The sequence below is a fragment of the Castor canadensis genome, chromosome 15 (assembly GCF_047511655.1).
Source record: "Castor canadensis chromosome 15, mCasCan1.hap1v2, whole genome shotgun sequence".
Lineage (NCBI taxonomy): Eukaryota > Metazoa > Chordata > Mammalia > Rodentia > Castoridae > Castor > Castor canadensis.
The window spans coordinates 70605969-70631772 of NC_133400.1; the positions used below are offsets into that span (position 1 = coordinate 70605969).

Here is a 25804-nt window from a genome sequence, read left to right on the forward strand (position 1 = left end):
AGACATTTTGGCTGGGCCTGGTATTCTTTCTGCATTCGGCCCCCACCCACATACACACACACAGTCATTCTGAGCTTTTTGCTGAGGAAGAGAACACAGGTACAGGAGGCACTGCAACAGGAGAGTATGAGAATGGGCCTGGGGAGTGAGAATTGTCCTTCCATTTCTTCCTTCTCCTTTCCCTTGCCATTACCACAAAGCATAATCCTGACTGGGCCTGGCCTCACACTAGGGCTTGAGGAAGGATCTGAGCTGGCCGTGATGTCCAGTGCAGCAATGGAGATAGGTACAGAAGAACCAGGAGTTTCCCAAGAGCAGCATCATGAAAGAAAGGATAGTTCCTGCTGCCAAAATCCAAAGCTTCCACTCCTGTGTGGAGAGCAGTCATGCTCCCTGCTCTGTGAGGGAGAGAGGCTGTATATGGTCATCAGCCAACAATACAGATCTTTTTAAAATTATCATGTTCTTGTTATACTGGGGATACATTGTGACATTTACAAAAGTGCTTACGATGAATCTTAGTTAAATTCACCCCCTTTATCATTCTCCTTTATCCTCCCCCACCCATTCTGAGAACAGTTTCAACAGGTCTCATTCTTCCATTTTCATAATGAGTACATGTTTCCACCATATTCACCATTCTACACCCTTTCCTTATACCCTCCCCATGCCACTGAAACCAACCTCCAGACAGGACCTATTTTACCTTCCTGTTCTTTGTTTTTTAAAAAGATACTTTTGTTTCTTTAAGATGCTATCCAGGGTGTTTCATTGTGACATTTCCATGTATATATGTATTATAACCTGAATTGGTTCATCTCCTCCATTTTTCTCCTTTTCACCTTAGTCCCCTTCTTATAGTGATTTCAACAGGTTTAAAAATTCTATATTCGTTCTTGTATAGAAAGTTCATCAACCATATTCACCTTCTTTACTTCCATCTTTTACCCTCCCTCTTCTGTTAGTGACCTCCCCTTAGCATGACCTGTTTTTCATTCTTGTCCTTCATCGTTTAGGTATCTGTTTATTGTTCACTGGGATTTTGCCTTGATATTATACCTGTACATGCATTGTACTTAAGTCAGTGTAACCCCCACCACTGCTCTTCCTTACCCTTTTCCCCTGTCCTGTGTTGTTTAACAGTTTTCAGTGTTTCCTTGTGTCTTGTTCCTACACAGATGTGGTGTACTTCATTATTGTGATATCTTTGTTTCCTTCTTTTCCTTCTCCCCTGGTCTCCTCTACCAGTGTCTCAGTTTTGGATATGTGCTCTGTATTTATGTGTATATATACATTTAGTATATCTATATATTTTACATATACATACATATTACATATATATATGTGTAAAATGTTGCTTATAATTGTATTGGGCCTAGATTCCACACCTGAGAGAAAGCATAAGACCTTTGGCTTGCTGAACATGGCTAACTTCACTTAAGATGATGTTCTCCAGTTCCATCCATTTACCTGCAAATGACAAAATTTTATTCTTCTTTATGGCTGAATAAAATCCCATTGCATATAAATACCATATTTTCTTGATGTAATCATCATTTATGGGGCATCTTGGCTATCTCCATAGCTTAGCTATTTTGAATAATGCTGCAATAAATATAGGTGGTGCAGGTGTCTTTATTATTACCTGACATATATTTCTTTGAATATATTCCTAGGAGTGCTGATTGCTAGGATCATATGGCAGTTCTATTTTTAGTTTTTTGAGGAGCCTTCATACTGTTTTCCACAGTGGTTATAGTAATTTATATTCCCACCAACAGTGTATGAGGGTTCCTTTTTCCCCACATCCTCACCAACATTTATTGTTGCTTGAGCTCTTGATGATAGTCATTCTAACAAGAGTGAGGTGGGGTCTTTATGTGGTTTTGATTTCCATTTCCCTTGTGGCCAGGAATGTTGATTTTTAACCATTTGGACTTCTTCCTTCAAAAGAGCTCTTTTCAGTTCATTTGCCCATTTCTTCATTGGGTCATTGAGTTTTTTTTGGAGTTTAGTTTATTGAACTCCCTGTATATTCTGGTTATCAATCCCTTGTCAGATGTATAGCTGGCAAAATTCTTGTCTCACTCTGTAGGCTGCCTCTTCAATCTGGTGACCATTTCCTTTGTTGTACAGAACATTTTAAATTTCATATAATCCCATTTGTCGATTTTTTCTCTTAGTTGGTGAGCCATTTGAGTTCTATTTAGGAAGTCATTACCTTATGCCTATTAATTCCAGTGTATTTTCTACACTAGCTTCAAGGTTTCAAGTCTTATGTTAAGATACCTAATCCACTTTGAGTTGATATTTATATAGAGTGAGAGACAAGGATTTAGTTTCAGCTTTTTGCATGCAGATATACAGTTTTCCCAGCAACATTTGTTGAAGAGGTTGTCTTTTCTCCATCTTATGTTTTGTGTGCCTTCGTCAAAAAACAAGTGGGTGTAGTTGTGTGGATTCTGTTCTGTTCCATCAGTCTTGATGTCTGTTTCTGTGCCAAAACCATGCTGTTTTTATTGCTCTGGCCCCATAGAATAGTTTGAAGTCAGGTGTTGTGATACTTCCAGCATTGCTCTTTTTGCTCAGTATTGCTTGGATATTTGCAATCTTTTGTGCTTACAAATGGACTTTAGGGTTGAATTTTTCAATCTCTGTGATAAATGTCATTGGAATTTTGATAGGGATTGCATTGAACATGTAGATTGATTTTGGTAGTGTAGCACTTTTCACAATGTTGATTCACAATATTAATTCCATGTGCATCTTCTGTAGTCTTCAATTTCTTTCTTCAATGGCTTATAGTTTTCACTGTAGAGATCTTTCACTTCCTTTATTAAGTTAATTCCTAAATATTTTGTTTTTTGTAAATGGAATTGTTTTCCTGTATTCAGTCTGTTCATTGTTGGCAAATAGAAAGGCTACTGATTTTTATACATTGATTTTATATCCTGCTACTTTGCTGAAAGTATACTAAATAAATATGTGATGGTAGTGTACAGAGCAAAGACTATGTGTGAGATTTAACAAAATCTTGTTAACAAAACATTGGAAATGAGGTTTTCCCCTCAGCTGTTACCAGCAGAATCTTGTGCAACTTGCAGCAGAAAGGCTAGATCAAAAAGAATTAACCTAGAAGGTAACACCCATGCACAGGAAATCAATGTGAGTCAATGCCCTGTATAGCTATCCTTATCTCAACCAGCAAAAACCCTTGTTCCTTCCTATTATTGCTTATACTCTCTCTACAACAAAATTAGAAATAAGGGCAAAATAGTTTCTGCTGGGTATCAAGGGGGTGAGGGGAGAGGGAGGGGGCAGAGTGGGTGGTAAGGGAGGGGGTGGGGGCAGGGGGGAGAAATGAACCAAGCCTTGTATGCACATATGAATAATAAAAGAAAAATGAAAAAAAAATCAATAACAAGAAGAAAAAAGGTACATCTCTAATAGAAAATTAACAAGGAACATAAATGGATTATTCACAAAAGAAATAATATTAGCCAATAAACAAATGAAAAGTATTTCAACCTTAATACCTTAATTGCAGCCAAACAGAACTGCTATTCATTGATCAGATGATTGATAAAAACTACAAAGGATTAACAATTCTCAGTGTTGGCAGATAAGTGGAGGGAGGGGTATGCTTACACATGTGGGTGGAACAGTAATAAGTTCTTTAAAAAATTTGAGCAGTGTGTGTCCACAGCTGTAAAAAAATTGGACTCTGATCCAGGAATTCCAAATCTGCTTTTCCTAAGGAAATGTTCAGATGGAAGTGCAAGCATATATATAAACTGTTTAGAATAGCAAAAAATGGAGAAAAATTGTTAAGCAATAGATGTTGATTAAATAATGTGGACACTGGAATCCTTAACAGTACTTCGATGTCACTGTCATGAGATATTGCTCTGATTATTAATGAGTGGGAGAAGTAAGCACAGAGCAGTATTAACAGACTGGTTTTATAAATGACATACTTATATATACAGGTGTGGGAAACAGTGAAGGAGCTTACTCATGAAAATATGATGCCAACATCTCTAAATGTGACCATTGATTTTTAAAATCAAATTAGACATTTTCTAACTTTTATGACATTTTCCTGAGGATATGGACAGTTCAGGAAGCACATTAACTTACGTTCACAAACCACTGACCAAACTCGGCAACTTAATAGTCTCAAATGGTTGCTATTGTCTTGTTTTTAAATCTAGATATGGAATTCCTAGACAAAAAATTTCTTCCTAGATTTATCAGCATGAGGCCTCTTAAGAACAGGAGCCTTGTTTTGTTCGTCCTTGTCATCTCAGACTCGTATCTGGGACATAACTGACCAACTTCTGAGCTGAATTTAGTTTAACTGGAATAACCCAGCTGACTAATGCTAAGATTAGTTGCATAAGGTTGATAGGAATAAGAATGTGTTATTGAAGATCCCTGAACAGTTGGATCTCTGTATGTGAGTGACTGTGTATAGTTAGAGGTATCCAAATTTAATCAGACATTATTTGTCCTGTGTCAATCTCACTGGCACATTTTTTTCTCTCCCTGCTTTTCTCCCATCTTAGATTGACACTTTATATGTCATATAATGCTGCTGATGCTTCTTAGCTAGCATTTTCCCCACAGAATCCTTTCTGCACACATACGTCTTATTAATCTTTCCAAACCACTATACTGATTATGGTATGCCACTAGTGTGCCAAAGGATCTAAGACTCACAAATGCCTTTTAGACACAGTCACGCCTCCTTAGCTTAACCAGTCTTTCCACCAACACACATTTCAGACTTCAGTATGTTTTCAAAGAGGAATAATCCACTGAGGGCTGAAAACATGAGGGCCCAGTCTGCCTCCTTAGGCTTCTCCCTCATCACTCCTCTGGGATGAACCTTATGGTCCAGCTAAGTAAGGACCTATTCTGTGCAGTCTTAAAGAACCAGGACTGAGTTATTCAATAGGCATTTAAGTCAACACATGTATCTCACCCACCTTTCATGGGCATGAAGAATGCTACATATCAATGAATTTTTTCTTAAAATAAGGAAGAACATTCTAATAGAGAAGTCTAGAGAAGAGCTAAGCTGATACAATTACTCACATGAAATTCAAAAACTGGATGGAGAATTGATGCTGATTATCTAAACAGACTTTTCCAGTGCTAAAAATTTATTCTATACACAGTTACTCAAAGAGAACATGTGCTTTTCTCAATTTACATTTCTTCCTCTGCCTGGAAACCTTTCTTCCTTCTTTTCTTCATCTATTCAAATCCCACTCACATTTTAAGGTTCAGTTTAGGATTCAACTCCTCAGGAAGCCCCAGATCCTCTATAGTAGTGAGTATAATGTCCACAGAAAATTGATCTCATGCCTGCATTTTACTCATTTTATGTCTACTAGATTGTTGGCTCTTTGAAGGTGTCATCATTTTTTAATCTTCCCATTTTGTTCATAGGGACATGATTAACAAATATCTGTGGGCAAAATGCCAACTAAAAGAATGTTCTGTTTTCCTATATATTTAATTAAGCATCATATATATACCAAACAGCAAGCACTGGGCAAGCACCAGTGACTGGTTTAATTGTGCCATTCTAAGCAGCTCCACACTGGTCTTTGTTCTTTATACCTTGTAGATGGTCACTGACTTGGCAGGTTATCATCCATTTCCCAGAATTCTCAACTATCATTTCTGCCGTGAGGAAGGTAGCTGGGAACAGGTTGACAACATCAGTCCGATGCCCTCTGCTGATGAAGGTGTTACCATAAAAATAGATGGGATGGATGTCAATCTCATTCCCCATTCCAAACAGATGCCAGGACACAGATTCACCAACACACATTTCAGGCTCGGGAAAGTTTCCAAAAAGGAATCCATTGAGGGCTAAAAACAGAAACACACTAGTGGGCGATGACTCTCCTACAGAGGTGAACAGGACCAAAACATTGGTAATACTGGAAAACCAAAGCAGATCATTGGTTATAATGTTTTTTGGAGACATTCTAGCTCTTAAAAAGTAGTATGGAAAGAAAGGAAATAAAAACTTTGACTTGGGTTTTTTTTTTTTTTTTGAGACAAAAACACTCAGTAGAAGTAAAGATCAAGCCAGACATGTTGCTACATACCTGTAATCCCAGCACTCAGGTGGTTGAGGCAGGAGGACCACAAGTTCCAGACGAGCCTTGGCTATACTACATAGTGAGACCCCCCATCTCAAAAAAACAAACAAACTAAACTAAAAGAAGGAGAAGGAGAAGGATGGGGAGGGAAAGGGGAAAGAGGAGGACAAAGGGGAAGAGAAGAGGGAAGAGGAGGAAAAAGAGGAGATTGGCACACACTGAAAGCTGCATGTGAGCATAATTTTAAGGTCAGAAGAAGATCGAGTGCTGCTCACACTTCCAGGATGTCTCAGTCAGCTCCCATCCTATTCCTTTATTTGTATATCTACCATCCACACCAGAATCTGTGTTCTTCAGAACTGGAAACTGTCTTGCTCATCTAATGGCTATCAGGATCTAGCAGAAAAGCTGGAATATAGTATCCACTTAACTTAATGACAAATGCATGCAGCAGAATGATAAAAGAAAGGGTCTAATTTGAGGGCACTATGAGAGATGTTTATATTTTGTTAATTTAAAAAGTAAAAAGATAAAGCAGTTTTTACTAGATGATTTCATGACAACATTCAGGCTGACTCAGTAAAGATGATTCTGAGATAGACAAGCAAAAAACGAATGAACTAGGAGGTTTACATTAAAGATTTTCTTTATGTCCACTAGAATTATCTAGGAAAAAAGTGGAAAGAGACCACTTAAACCCCACATCCTAAAATGCTGCATTAAACCCCACTCTGCAAAACTGGCACGCTAAGTTTTCTATTTCAATTGTCAGTGTAACTGTAGAGATTTCACTATTTTGTACAGATGCAAGGTCTGGTGTACAACAGATGTTCAATAAGTGTTGTTGGTTTAAAGAAAGTCTGGGAATACAACATAACAAACTCACAAGTATGTACTGAAACCCTACTGTTATAATTTGGTATTACAACCCTGCGCATCATACTCAGTTTGGCTTGTCATCTCTCAGATTTGTTTAGGTTCCAGCATGTGTTATGCTTTATTTATACCACTTTCAAACCACTGTTGTCACTAAGTTATACATCTCGCAAAACCAGGTTCAACATGCCTCCCTCATAGTACCTTATGCCATGGCATAAAAACATGGCATGTATTTGAGAGCATGAGAGATATTCACCATGCATTTTGTTGCTTCTCTGAAATACAGCATCATCTTTGTCTACTGAATCTGGGTCAGTGCAGAAATGTCTGATATTTTCATCAAGGTACCAGCTTTGATTCTCATCCACGAGAGTAAACATTATAATGAACTCTCTATCCACATCAGTCCTTGTCCCTGAATATCTGTTCAGCATACCTATTGGGCACATTCAAGAGACTAGATTAAAAAGTTCAAGGTGAACTAAATCAAAGTGATCTTTCCTTTCTGCCAATGATGTTGGGTAGGCCTGAAATTTGTCAAGAACACAAATATATATAGACAACCCATAACTCACAATATAAAGCAGCAAAGGGCTTTGATGGAAATGACAGAACTATCAAAAAGCAAAGTCATAAAACAGAAATTTTCACAAGTGCAGACCTGGAAAACCTGGCCATTCCTCAAGGGAGTAGATTTTATTGACAGCGCAGACACACTAAATCAGTTAAAAGTGAGTAAAAAGAAACTAATTAGGTAAAATAATGAAGCAAAAGCAATCCCTAATAATTTTACTAAAATTTTCACTTTCCTACATATAGTGTTAAGGAATGCTATGTTATAAAACATAAATGATGTATGTTTCAGAATGCTGGTATGATTCTTAAACAAAATGTGAATTTTTAACCCCCCAATATGGTGTCAGATTGATACCACATTACAAGAACTTTCCTAATCCTAAAGAAAGTTTAGAGGACACATATTCTGTATGGAGTATGGAACGAAGGAAGGAAACACACTACACACTAGTTACCTGAGAATAGACTCCTGAGGACTGGGAGTTGCCTTACCTTCCTTACACACCAGCAAGGGTCCAATTAGCCCAGAGCAGATATCCTTAGGGGCATCGATGTGTGAATGGTACACCCAGGTCAGGCAGTTGGCATCTGCAGGGGCAGGTGCATATTCCTCTCTCACTGGCCAGACGTAGGTATAGTTTTTGCCAGGAGGAACCATGTCATCACCCTTGTTCCAGCCAGATGCCCCATCTGGGTATAACTCTCCTCCCAAGAAAAAATAAAATGTAATTAAAACACTGAGATCTCATGCTACAGTGGAGAAATCCAAAGTTTCAGAGTCAAACATTAATGAATGTAAGTGTACTTTGCTGTGGGACTCAAGGCAAAGTTACTTGAAATGTCCTGTTTCCCATAATTAAAACTGGAATGTTGATATCTACCCCACAGGGACATGAGAACTAAATGAGGCAATGTATATAGAGTGATTCACACAGAAACAAGGTCTTTTATCCCCATTCAGTAACAGAATCAGGTTCTTAAGTTCTCATAATAAAGGCTCTTTCTGATAAGCTGACTACACAAATCAAGAGAATTTCAATTCACCTTACTTGACATTATCTCAAGAAGGGAGAAAGAAACTGCAGAAGAACAACAAGCACTTCTTGGGGACTCATTAAACTTTCAGCATCCATTTGGATCTCATCAGAGATAGACAGGAAGGTTAAGGCATTCTTCCTGCTTCCAGGGGATTTAAAAGTTCTGTGGAGGCAGACCATGATATGCATTATGAATACATGGGAGGACAGAAGAATAAAGCAGGGTGGTTTGTGGAATGTAATTTTGGGTCAAGATATAAAGGATATCCAAGAGGAGATGTGTACTGTGCAAGGTGGAAAGTCTGCTGCAGAGTGGGTAGGGAAAATGGGCGGAGCACTCCCACAGTCTCTTTCATAACCTAAGAGTCTTATGCAAGGTTTTTCAATTAAGAAAAATTACTGCTAGAAATAGCGTGAAACCCACCTAATTAGAAGGCAGGTGACCAATCTGTGCACATTATAATTATAAGAAACTTCAAAATGGAAGTAGGATTTGAGGGTTCTCAAAGAATGGGGAAGAGTTACACTTAATAAAAAGAAGGCAAAAGGGACTAGAGGGAGGTGATCATGGATGCACTCCAGGTCCACTCGCCATTCATTCTCTCTCACATTTGCCACTCATTCATTCATTCGACAGCATGAATTGAATATAGGACCCATGCTAATGAATGAGGTAGGCATTTGGAATACAAAATCAAATAAGACAATAAGTGCCAGGGTAGCTGAGGTAAGCCTAAGAGAAGATATGACCAAAAATCTAAAATTACCTTTTTAACAAATTCTACTCTGAAAACATAATTTGATGATTGGAGAAGGATTTCAGAAGAAAACAATAGTTAAGTTACTACTGTCTGCCAAGTATAGTGGTCATTTTGTATATATTACCACATTTACTCTTTAAAGCAACTCAATATGGTAGGCATTAATATTCAATTCACAGAATAACAGGCTAGCATGTGGCTGAGCCAGATTAGAATCTATTTATGCCTGACTTATCTTCAAAATTATTGAGAATAGAGTGTATGGACCATTTGTATACTCATTGACCTAACTTACTTCTTTTAGATATTAACTTTTAATAACTTTTATTCAAAAAAGAATATAAATAATTTCCCACATTCAGCTCACATGCTACATAATACCTCAAGCAAGAAATACCAGTATAAAGTCAGAGAAAACATAAATGTAAGAGACAGGAATCATTTCAATGATTAAATCCCTTCTATATTAACTGTAGCTCTGAATTTCTGGTAATATTTAGGTTATATTGTTAGATATAAGGTTAATATTTACTAAGTTAATATAATTGGGTTAATAGTTTCTTAGTCCATAAAAATAAACTTACCAATTCCTTGAGAGGAACTTTTTGCTAATGCTAAGTTCTAAGAGTATTTTCAAGAATATTATTATATACACATTATTTAATACTATGATTTATATATTCGATGTTTTTGAGAATAATTTCTAAAAATGCAAAAGCATTCTTCTAAAAATATTTTGACATTGTCTCTGAATACAAGGTGAGAATATTTTTACTCAAAATTAAACTAATACTGGTTTTGCTGCTTTCTAACTTGATAAATGATGTTACTTGATAGAGGAAAACAAAGGAGAAATCCAGAAGGCTACCTTCTATCTGTTAAATTCAAACAATATTTTTTAAAAAAATCCTTATACTATCTGAACTCTAGCAGCATTTAATATTTTAAGTTCCCTCTGTCCCTAAATAATTCCTGTGACATCTCCCTGTCCTCTGGGCCAGTCTTCTGCAGTTTGGTTTTCTAGTTCTTTCTCCACTATCTGCTGTCCACTGTGAGAAATCCTCAAGGTAACAATGTTGGCTCCTTCCTCCCATGCCCAGTGCCTCCTTCCTGCTTGACAGCACAGTCACGACAGTGCCACCAATCAGTCTCACACCCATGGCTCCCACTTTTATCTTCACCCTCCTCTCTGAGCTTTGTGCTGATACCTGTCTTTTTGCATTTACACTTGGAAATACCAAATGATTTGAATTGCCACCTTTTCCAGGAGCATTACCTCTCTCTCCTCTACCAAGCCTGGTCCTCAACCACTGTCTCCTCTCTAGCTGAAAGGCACCACCAGTATTCAATGCCACAGTCAGAAATAAAGACAAAATTCTTAGCTTCCTCCTCTTCTTCCTATCCAATTTCCACACCACCAAAAGCCCTGTTCTTGCTTTTCCTCAAATTCATCCATTTCTGTCCATCACCACATAGACCATGTCTTGCTTCTTTTCAAATTCTTCCATTTCTGTCCATTACCACCATCTTAGCCCTCATCCAAACCGCAATCATCTCTCACATGAGCTTTCTCAGTAACCTCCCAGCTAGCTTCCCTGCTTCTCTTGCCTCTCTGAAAGTTATCCTTTCAAATCTCAAATCCAATTTTATTTTTCCCTATTAAAATCATTCCATGGCTTCTTATCAGTGTAGAGATGAAAGTCAAAAGTATTTAATGTGGATTTCAACATGCAATAGCAGCTGACTCAAACAATCTTGAACTCCCTGGACTAGATCAGTTTTCTAAATTTCATTCCCACAGAGAGAAGGGCATCAGTCAATAGTCACACTCACAGCCACTGAAATTAGACTGCCTAGAATCAAATCCTATCTCATTGCTTATTGGCAAGGTTACCTGACAATTTCCTTCTTTTCTACGAGTCTTAGCTTCTTATGTATAAGATGGTGATAATTACAATATCTACCTCATAGATTTGTGAAGACTTATATGATATAGTATCTATAAAGCACTGTCACGGTGCTGCCTGGGATATAGTAACAATTCAATAAACATTGCCTATTATTTACTGATAGCATTGCCTTAAGTTTTTAATTATATATGAAATTTTTAACTATATACACACACATATATAGGCACACACCTATATATCTTGTATGTAATTACTTGATCAATTTACATCTCCTGTGTTAGTAAGTTCCATGAAAGCAAGTACCAAGTGTCTTCATGCTCATAATTGTACCCATAGAATCTACCTCAGTGCCTGGTACAGTGGGTACTCAATATACATCTGTTGAATAAAATAATAAATGAGTCATTATCTTATACTATCCTTATTTATAGCCCAGTGAATAAATGTATGACTTGGAAGCTTCTGAATAGATAGATAGATAGATAGATAGATAGATAGATAGATAGATGATAGATAGACAGATGATAGATAGACAGATGATAGATAGATAGATAGATAGATAGATAGATAGATAGATAGATAGAGATAGAGGCTGAGGACTGGGAATTAGGGGACTTGACTTGAAGCTTCAATTGATAGAACTCATTTTACTACTTTGATTATATAATAGAAATCAATACAAATAGCAGTTGTTCTAGAGATTTTTTACTGAGTTGGCTTTGGAAATCATTGATAGTTATTGTTGAAATGAGCCCCATACAAATTCTTGGTACTGTTTTTCAAGATGAAGAATATCATTTGAGAATATTAAGAAAAAGTGATTTGGGGTAGATAGCTTATTAAGTTGTTATGAAAGCTATTCCAAGAAAGAAGTTTGATGAAGGTTTTAAACAATAGTAACTTTAGAAATCTAAGACAATAAGGCACTATTCAGTTGGTTGTATATGTTCCAGGATATGTGAGCTTTTAAGAATTGTAATATACAAGGCTGTGGATGTAGGTCAATAGTAATGTGCTTGCCTAGTACACCCAGGCCCTGAATTTGATCCCCAGTACCACACACACACACACACACACACACACAAATAGTAAGTAAAAATTTCTACCCATCAGATTTGAGAATTTTGAGCATTTAATGGTTTGGGAAGAAATAAGCTGACTCACAAACAAATGACAGAAGAGTAAGATATGCAAAATTTTTAAGGACAACTTGTCAATTCCTATTCAAAAAAGGTATATGAAATAACCAGAAATGTTACTCTTAAGAATTTGTGTGATACCACTTTTAAATTCTTGCATTTTAGTCAGAAGCTACCATTTTTATGGATGTTAGTAGTTTATTGACCTGATATTTGTGAATGGTCTGTTTGGGAAGGTAAAATTATGTAATGCAGTTCTCAAAACAGGAGCACTGTTAATAAAAAAATTCCTTTTTCTCTTTTTTTTTCACTGTATGATGTTCCTCAAATTAATGGCAATGTACCGTATGCCACTGAATTTCCAAAGTGTACCATTTTTTACTATGCTTTAAATAAATAGAAAATAATTCTGCTACTGATCTTCAATTTTGCCATTCATGTTTCTATATTCCACTCGAGATTCCACTTTGCAAGTGTGAGAGTGTCTAGGTTTTGAACGGCACATGCCATTTCTGGAAAATGTATATGGAAGCTAACTATTGCTTTGTACAAATGATGACCCCCTTGTTTTAAGAAGAAATGCATCTAGGAGCAGTTGTTTGGCAATGTAGGAAGCAAGCACTAGCTTGCTTTTTATTGGCATTTTTAAAATGGTTAATGTAAGCAAAGCTGAACTGTAAATCTTCATTCAGGGATATGTATTAAGATTATGGAAGGTGTATAAACTATTGGTGGGGAGAAAGTGGATTTCATTAGGTTAATCTTCTATGACCCTATGATCCACTCTTTCCTTGAAGGATTTTGAAAAGTGGAAATATCAGTTTATTGCATTTCCTCTGTTGTTTTTAAAAGAACAAATCCCAAGCACTACAAATGGCTTGTACTGGACTTTTATGATTGAATTAAAGATTGTTAAACATGAAGAAAGGAATTTATCTGAGAAACACACTTGAAAATGCTTTTCAAAATATATAATGTGGAAGTAACCTAAATAATAATTATATATCTGTGCAGAAAGTACAGAACAGCATTATAGCTTAATCCCCTCTATGTAAATGAACAAAGAAATACATGTTCATAGACATAACCACTCACATATGGTAATATTTGTATAGGAAAACTTCTAAGAAAGATTGATTACATGAGAAATTGTTCAAATTAAATAAGAAATTTTTATGTATGGAATTGTTTGCCTTTGGTGTAAGAAATGAAAGAAAGTAGCCTTTTCTTTTTTATATCTCTCTGAATCTTAATAATTTCTAACCATATTTATATACTACTTTTTCTTTAATTTTTTACCTTGAATTAATTTAAATGAGGAAATCAGATTGCATGTCATTTCCCCCTTCTTTATACTTTTCTAAAATTTAAAAGCCAATCAAATTTATTTTAAGATAGTCCAGCCAGGTGTTGGTGTCTCATGCCTGCAATCCTAGCTACTAAGGGCAATGACGGGAAGACAGAAAAAACAGGGAAACCAGTTTCCCTACAGCAAAAAATTAGTACAGGAACCAGAGGGAAAGGAAGAAAACAGATACTCAGATCCAGACTCCAACAAAATGAAGATAAACTATGCCAAAGAACCCAATGAAGCCCATAAGAATAATTTAAAAGAAGAAATACTACAGGTACTCAGTGAGAATTTTATAGAGATGATACTGGATATGGTCAACCAAAATGTACAGGAGACACTCAAGAAATTCCAAGACAACAAAAATAGAGAATTTGAAAAAGCAAAAGAAGAAATAAAGGAAACCATAGAAGCACTGAATAAACAGTGCTTCATGTTTTTCATGTAAAAGTGAAACAGAGAACACGATTAATAAACAGATAAATGAACTCAGGACAAAAAATAGACAACATTAAAGAGGAAACCACCCAGGATATGGAAAACCTCAGAAAAAAGAACGAAACAGAACTGCAAAACAAAACGGAAGGCCAATCCAGCAGAATAGAACAAACAGAGACAGAATCTCAGAACTCAAAGATGAAATGGTAATTAAAGGAAAAACCAAAAAACTATTAATTAAACAGCTCAAGACCTGTGAAAAGAAAATGCAAGAACTCATCAACTTCATCAAAAGACCAAACTTGAGAATCATGGGCATCGAAGAAGGAGAAGAGGTGCAAGCAAAGGGAATATGCAATATATTCAACAAAATAATAACAGAAAATTTCCCAAATCTAGAGAAAGATATTCCCATACAGATGCAAGAGGCCTCCAGAACACCAAACAGACCAGATCAAAATAGAACTACCCCATGACATATCATCATTAAAACAACAAGTACAGAAACTATGGAAAGAATATTGAAGGCTGTAAGAGAGAAAAAACAAAAAACATACAAAGGTAAACCCATCAAAATCACAGCAGACTTCTCAACAGAAACATTAAAAGCAAGAAGAATGTGGGGTGAGATCTTCTGGGCACTGAATGAAAATAACTTCAACCCCAGGATACTCTACCCAGCAAAACTATCATTCAAAACAGATGGAGCAATAAAAGTCTTCCATGATAAGCAGAAACTAAAACAATATGTGACCACAAAGCCACAATACAAAAGATTCTTCAAAGGAATTTACACACAGAAAGTGAAACCCATCATAACCATGAAAGGACAGGCAGCACCAAACCACAGGAAAAGAAAAAGCAAAAAAGTAGAGAGTAACCCCAACTTAGGTACACACAATCAAACCTTCAAACAACTAAGACAACTAAATGACAGGAATCACCACATACCTGTCAGTACTAACACTTAATGTTAAAGGACTTAATTCACCCATCAAAAGGCACCACTTGATGAAATGGATTAAAAAGGAAGATCCAACAATTTGTTGCTTACAGGAGACCCATCTCACTGACAGAAATAAACATAGGCTTAGGATGAAAGGCTGGAAGAAGATTTACCAAGCCAATGGCCCCTGAAAACAAGCAGGAGTAGCAATACTTATCTCTGACAAAGTAGACTTCAAACCTATATTGATCAAACGAGATAAAGAAGGACATTCCATACTAATAAAAGGGGAAATAGACTAAAAGGAAATAATAATCATCAACCTGTATGCACCCAATGTCAACGCACCCAATTTCATCAAACATACCCTGAAAGACCTAAAAGCATATATAAACGCCAACACAATGGTTGTGGGAGACTTTAACACCCCATTATCATCAATAGATAGGGCATCCAAACAGAAAATCAATAAAGAAATCCAAGATCTAAAATATACAATAGTCAAATGGACCTAGTTGATGTCTACAGAACATTTCATCCAACTTCTACACAATAGACATTCTTCTCAGCAGCCCATGGAACCTTCTCCAAAATAGATCATATCCTAGGGCACAAAACAAGCCTCAACAAATATAAGAAATTAGAAATTATACCATGCATACTATCTGAACACAATGCAGTAAAAGTAGAACTCAACAACAAAAGTAAAGACAAAAAACATGCCAATAGCTGGAAACTAAATAACCCATTACTTAATGAACAATGGGTCATTGATGACATAAAAGAGGAAATTAAAAAGTTCCTGGAAGTCAATGAAAATGAAAACACAACCTACCGGAACCTATGGGACACGGCAAAGGCAGTCCTGAGAGGAAAGTTTATAGCCATGAGTGCATATATTAAAAAGACTGAAAGATCCCAAGTCAATGACCTAATGATACATCTCAAACTCCTAGAAAAACAAGTACAATCAAATCCCAAAGCAAATAGAAGGAGAGAAACAATAAAAATAAGACCTGAAATCAATGAAATAGAAACCAAAAAGCCATACAAAGACTTAATGAAACAATAAGCTGGTTCTTTGAAAAAATAAACAAGATTGACAGACCCCTGGCAAACCTGACTAAAATCAGGAGAGAAAAAACCCAAATTAGTAGAATCAGGAATGCTAAAGGGGAGATAACAACAAACACCAAGGAAGTCCAGGAAATCATCAGAGACTACTTTGAGAACCTATATTCAAATAAATTTGAAAATCTTAAAGAAATGGACAGATTTCTAGACACATATGATGATCCAAAACTGAACCAAGAGGAAATTAATCACCTGAATAGATCTATAACACAAAATGAAATTGAAGCAGCAACCAAGAGTCTCCCCAAAAAGAAAAGTCCAGGACCTGATGGATTCTCTGCTGAATTCTATCAGACCTTTAAAGAAGAACTAATACCAACCCTCCTTAAACTGTTCCACGAAATAGAAAGGGAAGGAACACTGCCTAACACATTTTATGAAGACAGTATTGCACTTATCACAAAACCAGGCAAAGACACTTCCAAAAAGGAGAACTATAGGCCAATCTCCTTAATGAACATTGATGCAAAAGTCCTCAACAAAATAATGGCAAACCGAATTCAACAACACATCAAAAAGATTACTCACCACGACCAAGTAGGCTTCATCCCAGGGATGCAGGGGTGGTTCAACATACGAAAATCAATAAACTTAATAAACCACATTAACAGAAGCAAAGCCAAAAATCACCTGATCATCTGAATAGATGCAGAAAAAGCCTTTGATAAGATCCAACACCATCTCATGATAAAAGCTCTAAGAAAACTAGGAATAGAAGGAAAGTACCTCAACATTATAAAAGCTATATATGACAAACCTACAGCCAGCACTATACTTAATGGAGAAAAACTGAAACCATTCCTCAGTCAAAAGAACAATGCTGGAGGTATCATGATACCTGACTTCAAACTATATTACAAAGCAATAACAATAAAAATAGCATGATACTGGCACAAAAACAGACATGAAGACCAGTGGAACAGAAGAAAGGACCCAGATATGAAGCCACACAACTATAACCAACTTCTCTTTGACAAATGCACTAAAAATATATGATGGAGAAAAAGCAGCCTCTTCAACAAAAACTGCTGGGAAAACTGGTTAGCAGTCTGCAAAAAACTGAAACTAAATCCATGTATATCACCCTATACCAAGATTAACTCAAAATGGATCAAGGATCTTATCAGACCCCAAACTCTTAAGTTGATACAGGAAAGAGTAGGAAATACTCTGGAGTTAGTAGGTATAGATAAGAACTTTCTCAATGGAACCCCAGCAGCACAGCAACTAAGAGATACCATAGATAAATGGGACCTCATAAAATTAAAAAGCTTCTGCTCATCAAAAGAAATGGTCTCTAAACTGAAGAGGACACCCAGAGAGTAGGAGAAAATATTTGCCAGCTATGCATCAGACAAAGGACTGATAACCGGAATATATAGGGAACTTAAAAAACTAAATTCTCCCAAAACTAATGATCCAATAAAGAAATTGGCAAGTGAACTAAACAGAACTTTGTCAAAAGAAGAAATTCAAATGGCCAAAAAACACATGAAAAAATGTTCACCATCTCTAGCAATAAAGGAAATGCAAATAAAACCACACTAAGATTCCACCTCACCCCTGTTAGAATAGCCATCATCAGCAACACCACCAACAACAGGTGTTGGCGAGGATGCAGGGAAAAAGGAGCCCTCTTACACTGTTGGTGGGAATGTAGACTAGTACAACCACTCTGGAAAAAAATTTGGAGGCTACTTAAAAAGCTAGACATGGATCTACCATTTGATCCAGTAATACCACTCTTGGGGATATACCCAAAAGACTGTGACACAGGTTACTCCAGAGGCACCTGCACACCCATGTTTATTGCGGTACTATTCACAATAGCCAAGTTATGGAGACAGCCAAGATGCCCCACCACTGATGAATGGATTAAGAAAATGTGGTATTTATACACAATGGAATTTTATGCAGCCATGAAGAAGAACGAAATGTTATCATTTGCTGGTAAATGGATGGAACTGGAGAACATCATTCTGAGTGAGGTTAGCCTGACCCAAAAGACCAAAAATCGTATGTTCTCCCTCATATGCGGACATTAGATCAAGGGCAAACACAACAAGGGGATTGGACTATGAGCACATGATAAAAGCGAGAGCACACAAGGGAGGGGTGAGGATAGGTAAGACACCTAAAAAACTAGCTAGTTTCCCCAGCAATTTTTCATATTTATAAGGAATATATGGAAAATCTGAAATTATGGTTATTGACTATAAATTTTACTTTAATATTAGATGTATTAAGATTATAAAAGATTAAATCACATGTGACTCTCAGCTTTGAGAAGTTTGAAACCCCTTAAAATGCTACTGTAAATACAGAAAAGGAAAACCCTGAGCTAGAACATCCTAGAAATCGTCATGGCTGTGAGGTCAACAGTTCCATCCAGTGTGATGTGCAGTCAACTCTGTAGTTGGTTTGTTATAAATTTGATGAGATGATTTAGAGCTGTAGAAAACAGTTATTGTAATAGTTATTTAATTTGAAAATTAATACAAAACTATAGTGGTAGAAGGGAAACAGAAATGGGCCTACTCTTCGGAGTGGCTCCCTGACAAGGCTTTTGCCATTTTCTCCGTCCTGGCTCAATGGGCAGAAACCCTGAGAAGAATTTGCTATGTTAGTGCACCAAGCCAAGGGCCTCAGCGAGAAGAGGAGCATCTGTTTGAAGGAAAATGTAATAGCTCCTTACCAGGCTAAGTTAGTATGCTCCCAGAGACTCGCCTGATCATTTTATTAGGAAACTCAGAACTGCATCTGAAGTAACAGGTCCTAGGAGTGAAATGGCCAGGAAGATACCTCTTTTAAGGTGTGTGCAGAATCAGTTAAAGGAAACTTCTGACTAAAAAGATCCCTTTTTTCTTTCTTTTTTATCCTGTCAGATAACATGGACGTGGGTACTTTGGTAATATTACACTGGGAGCTGGGCTCATAGAAAATGGATGCCCAGGTGGAAGGTCAAATTGAACACTACGTAGGTGGCTGAAGGATGGGTCTAATTCCCCAACTTAAATCCAAGCTTAAACCTGAAGGAGACTTTCAAAGTTCAAAGCCAAATTTCAGAAAACTTCTTAGGCAGTTGCTATATGGTCATCAGTGGTATTTGTTCCAACCATGGTTTATAAGGATCACTGCTGCCTCTATAAGTACAAATAAAGTAAGCCATTATTTCATCCTTCCACCAGGACACAGTATTTTAAAAATCACCAACTTTATTGACACATAACTTATATAATATAAAGTTCACCCATTTAAAATGTGCAATTTAAAAGTGTATAAAATTTTAATTGCTGTGGACAAAGGTCTTTGATGCTGACATAGCTAAAGTTAAGGACCAGTGGAGTTAAGAGTGGTTTCTTTGTCTGGCCCTACACACTCTGTTCTCCACTGTATGTAGCAGCCTCTTTCATAGGAACAGTTTACAGGGGGATGATGAGCTCACAGTTTTAAGAAATTGTGAGATCGTACTTGGTGACTTTTTTATTACTTGCTGCTGGATTCTGATGGATAACTTAAACAAGATCGTAGATCTTCTAAATTTCTTTTCTAACATTAGTCAGTAGAGGTTAGGGTATTTTTCTCTTTTTGACTTGTAGTCGCACAAATGCTGTGGTCTACTCCTGAGCTTTTCCTATTGGTGTGAGAAAACTTCCAACTGGCAAATGACCAGAATCAGAACATGAGGCATAGTGTAGTGGACTCACAAATTACCCAATGTGGACTAACCACTCCATAATGTTAATCCATCATGTGTGCCCAACTCCTCTGGCTTGAAGCTCCTATTTAAAGGTGAGTCCTTTAGGAACCCAAAGCACTCTTTATGCTAGGTAAGTCTATGGCCAAAGTCCTAAGTGAGATTTAAACAATGTTAGCAAATCATTCTGTTATTCCTACCTACTTCTGGTGCAATAATTAAGTCACAGTTTAATACACGTGTTACACTATGACTATTTAACAAAGTCCTGGGTCAAATTTTCTTTATCATGACACTGGAGATAAATTGGGTAGATTTAGCTGGATTATTGTCGTAGACTGCAGAAACAGTCACCAAAATGTGCAGCTCCTCCTATCAATTGGTGGACTTTATTTCCTACCCTTTGAAGTTGGGCCGGCTAACTTAGTGACTTGCTTTGCTCAATAAAATATAGTCTAAATGACATGGGGCAGTTCCTGAACCTGATCCTCAAAGCTTCTGCTCTTGCTGTACTTGGAAACCTGAGGCCATTGTAATTCCAAGCTAGAGGAGGAGAGGCCACAAGGAGGGAAACTGAGATAACAGTATGCCAGCCAGACCTACGGTGAGTCCACCTGTGTCAATAATTACACATCTTGTCAGCTGACCACCATCTCCTGAAAAAGCTCAGTAGGGTTCAAGTAAGCTAGTTCAGACAAGAACAATCTAGCCACCCACAATCCTGTGAGCTAAACCAAATAAATGGTTGTTGTTTTAAGCCAGTAGATAACTGATGAAATTGAGTTTTGCATTTATACCTTCAACTCTCCAAAACCAGCTCCCATCACAGTAGAACTCAGCACACACCTGCTGGTTGTCATGAGCGTCAAGATGCAGCACAGGTATCTCAGAAAGGACAGCCACTGTCACAGACAAGGCATGACTTTCAGAAATCCCTCAGGCAGTTATGTTTGCACTTTAATGTTACAAGTTGCACTTCAGTTGGGAGCTTACTAGGATCACTATTGTCCTTCCGAGTATATGTAAATCAAACCATTATTTCATCCCTTCACCTTTATTCCTTCCTTCGTTATTTCATTCCTTTAAAAAAAACAACAGGCCTATTGAGATAGAACACATACCATAAAGTTCACCTATTCAAAGTGTGCAATTAAATTGTTCTTAGTAAATTTACAGACTGAAATCATTACCATAATCTAATTTTAGTAAACTTCCATCATCCTAAAAGGAACACAGCTTTTCACTTCATATTTGTCTATTATTAATAGTTTGTAAGACCCTTCATCCTCCATTTCATTTTATAATAATGTGTTTCCTGTGTCAGGCTGATTTGACCATATTACAACAGATTCTGTGTGCCTGAATCCTAAAACGGAAGCCAGAATCCTAGACAGTTGTACAGAAATCCTCAGAGGCCAGCAAACAGAGTCCAAAGGTCATTTGCATTAAAGGAGCTTATTTAGCAGATTTTGAACTTGAAGCATTAGGGTAGTTTAATAATAATTGATTTAAGATTCAAAAAATAAGCAAATTTAGATTGCTATTAATATATTTCAAATGACCATTACAGAAGATAGCAAATAATTAATTTCCAGAGGTTCTTGTATGAAATCTGGAAATGGAAATGAAGAGACTGGAATAAATGAAGATGAAGAGAAATGACAATATGTTTCAGATTTCTAAAAACATTAGGATACACTTTCACCACACTTGTATCCAGTGCGAACCTCTATGAAAATAAGTCTTTCACTAAACACATCATGGTTCATTATCTTAAGATATGTTTATCAACAAAAGCACATCTACAACTGTATGATAAAAAGGGTAAGAAAATAGACTCATTTGATCGAAGCCAACTATACAGACCACCTTATTGTACATAGCTATTTCCTGAAGAAAAGGTTAACTAGATTACATTTTTTAAAGCATTTTAAATTATAGGTTTAAACAACAATATTACCAGGAACCTACTTTTTTCATTTTTCAGTGTATCAAGCTCTAGGTAAAAGAAGATAATCAATCCCAGAGATTCACATATATGAAAGTGCTCCTGACGATCAATCAGTACTTATTCTACAACAGTTTTTAGGCCTAAGGGTTAGTCATTATATTAATCTGTATCTATAGGTAAAAAACAAACTCTTATTCTGTCTAGAAGATTTCCTCTAGGTTACCTCTGGAAAGTGAATTTGTTTCAAATTCTAGATCACTATTGAGTCCAAGTTCTGGACACAAGTGTCATTAATTACACTTCAACAGTGTGGGAAAACCCCCAGGGGAGATGGACCCTGGAGCGTTCTACAGGAGACATGTTGAGTGACACTCCCTGGTGGAGCCCTGATAACTCTACTTTTGGCTTTTCCACATGCACCAGGCTTCCCTTAAGCAGAGAAGGGCCATGGAAAGTCCAGTCTTATTTGGAGCTTTCTCAGTGTCTCCAGAATAAGCATCCATTTATGAATTACTAATACCATAAAAATCACATGTATACATAAAATACTAAACTGAAGGTAAACAGATAAGAACGGGGTGTTATGAGGGTAATAGTGAGAATATGTAGAGAAGGTGAAGACACTACAATTTAGCACAAGAGTTCATTCCGTAATAGATGGATAACCTCCTCATCTAATATGGGAGGGATTAGTGCCCTGAGACATCTGCTCCTGGTTTTTTCTAGGTCACTGTGAATTATAAAGGACACTGTTCTGAGCAGCACTTTTAGTAAATATTCAGAGACAGTGTACATGGCTGTGTAGTTTAACAACTTCTATAAAATGCAAGGACATAATACAACAAAAAGAATTCCATGGAAAGCTGAGCAATCCAATCCATGTGTATGGTGTTCTGGAGATCAGATTTGACTTAGGATATAGCTCAAAGCATAAAAAAGAACCAAAGGCTCAAATTTCCCAGCCATTCCTCTGGGGTCTCCACTGACAGGAGATGTAGAGATCGTTAGAATTACCAGCAGCACAATTGTCCTGATAGGACTCTTAAGTATCAGGGTTGGATACAGTAAAGCTGATGTTTTCTTGCAGAAGTACATTCATTCACAAATATTTCCTGAGACCCTAATATATACCAAGCACTAATTTAGAAGATTGAGAATCAGTGGAAAACAATATAGACTTGGTCCTACCCAAGTCTGAGCTTACATTCTGAAGAGGGTGGAGAAGGCAGGAAAAAAAAAAAGAAAGAAAGAGATGATTTCAGGCACTAGTGCTATGAAGACACTTGTGGAAAAGGGTAAAGAAGAATCCAGCTCCATTCTTCTGTTTGTTTGGTGGCAGTTTTTCAGGTCCCACAACATTGTCTTCTCTGTCTGCCCCACATGTGGCCAAGCCATTCTCAGCCACTGCATAACCCCAAGTCAGTTGTCTTTTTCTACTTTCTGAAGGCATTTTAAACCCAGCTTGGGAGTCAGGAAAGCTCAGACGCAAGTAACAAATCTTTTCATTTGCTCTTGCTGGGATGTGTCGTAACAAGAATAAATGTTTGGATAGAGGACTCTTCTCACCTCTGAGGAGTGACCACATCATGACAACAGGCCAGTGTCTCAGGATGATAAGTACAACAGCAGCAGAAGCAAGATTTCTTGGGGTTGTGTCTCAGGAATTGAGCAGTGCCACTTTTACTATATGCTGTTGATCACAGCAGTTATCAAGCCAAACCAGACACAAAATATATGGAAATAGTCTCCACATCTTGACAGGAAGAGCTGCAAAAATTTGTGGCCATTTTTACCATCCACAATGACTTCCTAGCTGAAACTAGTTTGGCACCATTCTGTTTAATATTTCATTCTGTTTCATATAACTGTTCCCTGATAAGGGGCTTTTGTACTGTTCAAGAGGTGGGGGTGGCGTCCGAATGGGCCATGTCTTATTCATCATATATCCTCATCACTGCTGAGCACAGAACCTGCATATCTCTCTGAGGTTTTCAAGGAATGGTTGTAGAAGTGAACTAGAATCAATTTTAACTTAAGAACAATGAAATAGCTAAATTTCAGGAGTAAGAGGAAAGAAAGAGGTCTGCCAGAAAACATTTTGAAAAAAATCCTCTCTATATAAGTTCATACATCATCTCATACAACGTTCACAGTTTTCAGCCATTTCAAACACAGCAGTATCAAATGAGGTCTCTTGTCAGGTGGATGACAAAGACATTCCAGATAACTCTGACATTCTAATAACATAATTAGCTTCCTGATCTGTAGGAGGGTGAGTCAGGATGAGCCTCCTGACAGATGTGTGAGATAGGATAGAACCACTCACCTCTGAAAGAGAAGTGTACCCACCCACTACCCTGTGGCAGCACTTTCCCTAAAGAACTGAATGAGATTTGCCCATTGGAAGATAAACAGGTCTTTTTGATAATGGATATCCCTACCTTTCCTTAAAATGCCCATTTCCTTTTGTTTTTATTTTGCAAAATACTTATTGAATATGCCAGAATTGTGCTAAGTATTAGGGACAATGAAACATGGTTTTTTGTTTGTTTTGCCTCAAAGAATTAGACAACTAACAGAGGTTGACATGTTGCTATATGCAAGACATTCTGTTCTATGTACATATGCTCCTGCACAGCACTTAAAACAATCATTAAGTTGTCATTATCCATATTTACAACTGAGGACATTGAAATTATCATGGAATAAGAATTTTCTTTAGATCACTCAGGGAAAGGCAGAATCTTTATTCAAACTCTGGTGTGCCTGAATCTACAATCACCCTCTTTCAACCAATACTGTTCAAAGCCAGCCTGCTGTGACAATGGGTTCCTTGCCCCTATGCAAATGTCCCATCAGCTGCTATTCTCTACATAACAGCAATTCAGCTGAGATGATGTGTTCATCAGACAAAGTGAGTCAATGACTGACTCCCTGGTGTCAAACCCCAAGTAAACATGTTACAAAGAAAATGATACTGCATGGGCTTAGGTTAAACTGAACTATCCTAGAAACAATGCAGTTAGACAGCATGATCACAATATGCAAGGTCAAGAAATTCATGGACATGGGTGAGACTAAGATACATGTAAATTTATAATAAAAAAGAATGAAAAATGATCTTTCTAGTTTTCCAGAATATTCGTACACAAGGCTTCTTTTCTGCACTGGAAGCTCAAACCCCAAGACAAGAGAAGACCAATCCTGAGGTCGTATATCCGGGCAAATGAGGAGCTGATTATGCAGCATGCAGCAGACAGGATGAGCACATCACTTCACTTAAAGAGAAGAAATGCAAATGAAGCTGACCAGCCTCATGATGTCAATGCAGGTACCTACTGAATACCAGCATTGACCTCTCTGGGTCATACCTGCCCTTGTTGATCCTACGTAGTCACAGAGTTTGGTCATCCATCACCTTATGTCCTCCACCTGTGGCTGTAAAACTCTTACAACTAGACCTGCCTCCTCTTAACTGGTGGTCTGACACCAGGCTCACTGCAACTCCAAAGCTCCCTTTCACCAGACTGTTTCCTTGCACATGATCTCATCATGGCTAGATTTTGCTCCAAACCTATCCATGGCTCTGATTTCTTATGGAGCAAACTGAAACTATCTCAGTGTCACTCCTCCTCTGCTCTCCAGTTCCTGTGTGTTCTCTTCTTTGACATTGTTCCTGTTCTTTTCCCAGGCCCACGTCTTTTCTCCTTCCCAATCGGTCCAGTCCTGAACCTCACAGGACACCATGTTGCTTCTCACGTTCAGGCATGTAGTTGTGCTATGTTCGGTCCTTATGGTTAATTAACACTTCACTTGTGTTATTCTTGTATCCTCAACTATCCTAGGAGACCCTGAGTGTGAGT

At 37.3% G+C, this 25804-nt stretch overlaps 1 protein-coding gene across 14 annotated transcripts in view; it reads right to left on the bottom strand.

Moving 5' to 3' along the window:
• LOC141417502 (cAMP-responsive element modulator-like) overlaps positions 1-25804 on the bottom strand; it is a 59960-nt gene that overhangs the window by 13094 nt on the left and 21062 nt on the right. For 6 of the 14 annotated variants that reach the window (XR_012442125.1, XR_012442126.1, XR_012442124.1 and 3 more), the window contains 3 exons: positions 8070-8282; positions 7258-7437; positions 5632-5886 (listed from right to left, as the gene is read on the bottom strand). The exons of 4 other annotated variants lie outside the window; for them this stretch is intronic. The gene's annotated coding sequence lies outside the window, so the exon portion shown is untranslated. The remainder of the gene's footprint in view (positions 1-5631; positions 5887-7257; positions 7438-8069; positions 8283-25804) is intronic. 4 more of the 14 variants (XR_012442128.1, XR_012442127.1, XR_012442129.1 and 1 more) reach the window with 3 other exon arrangements.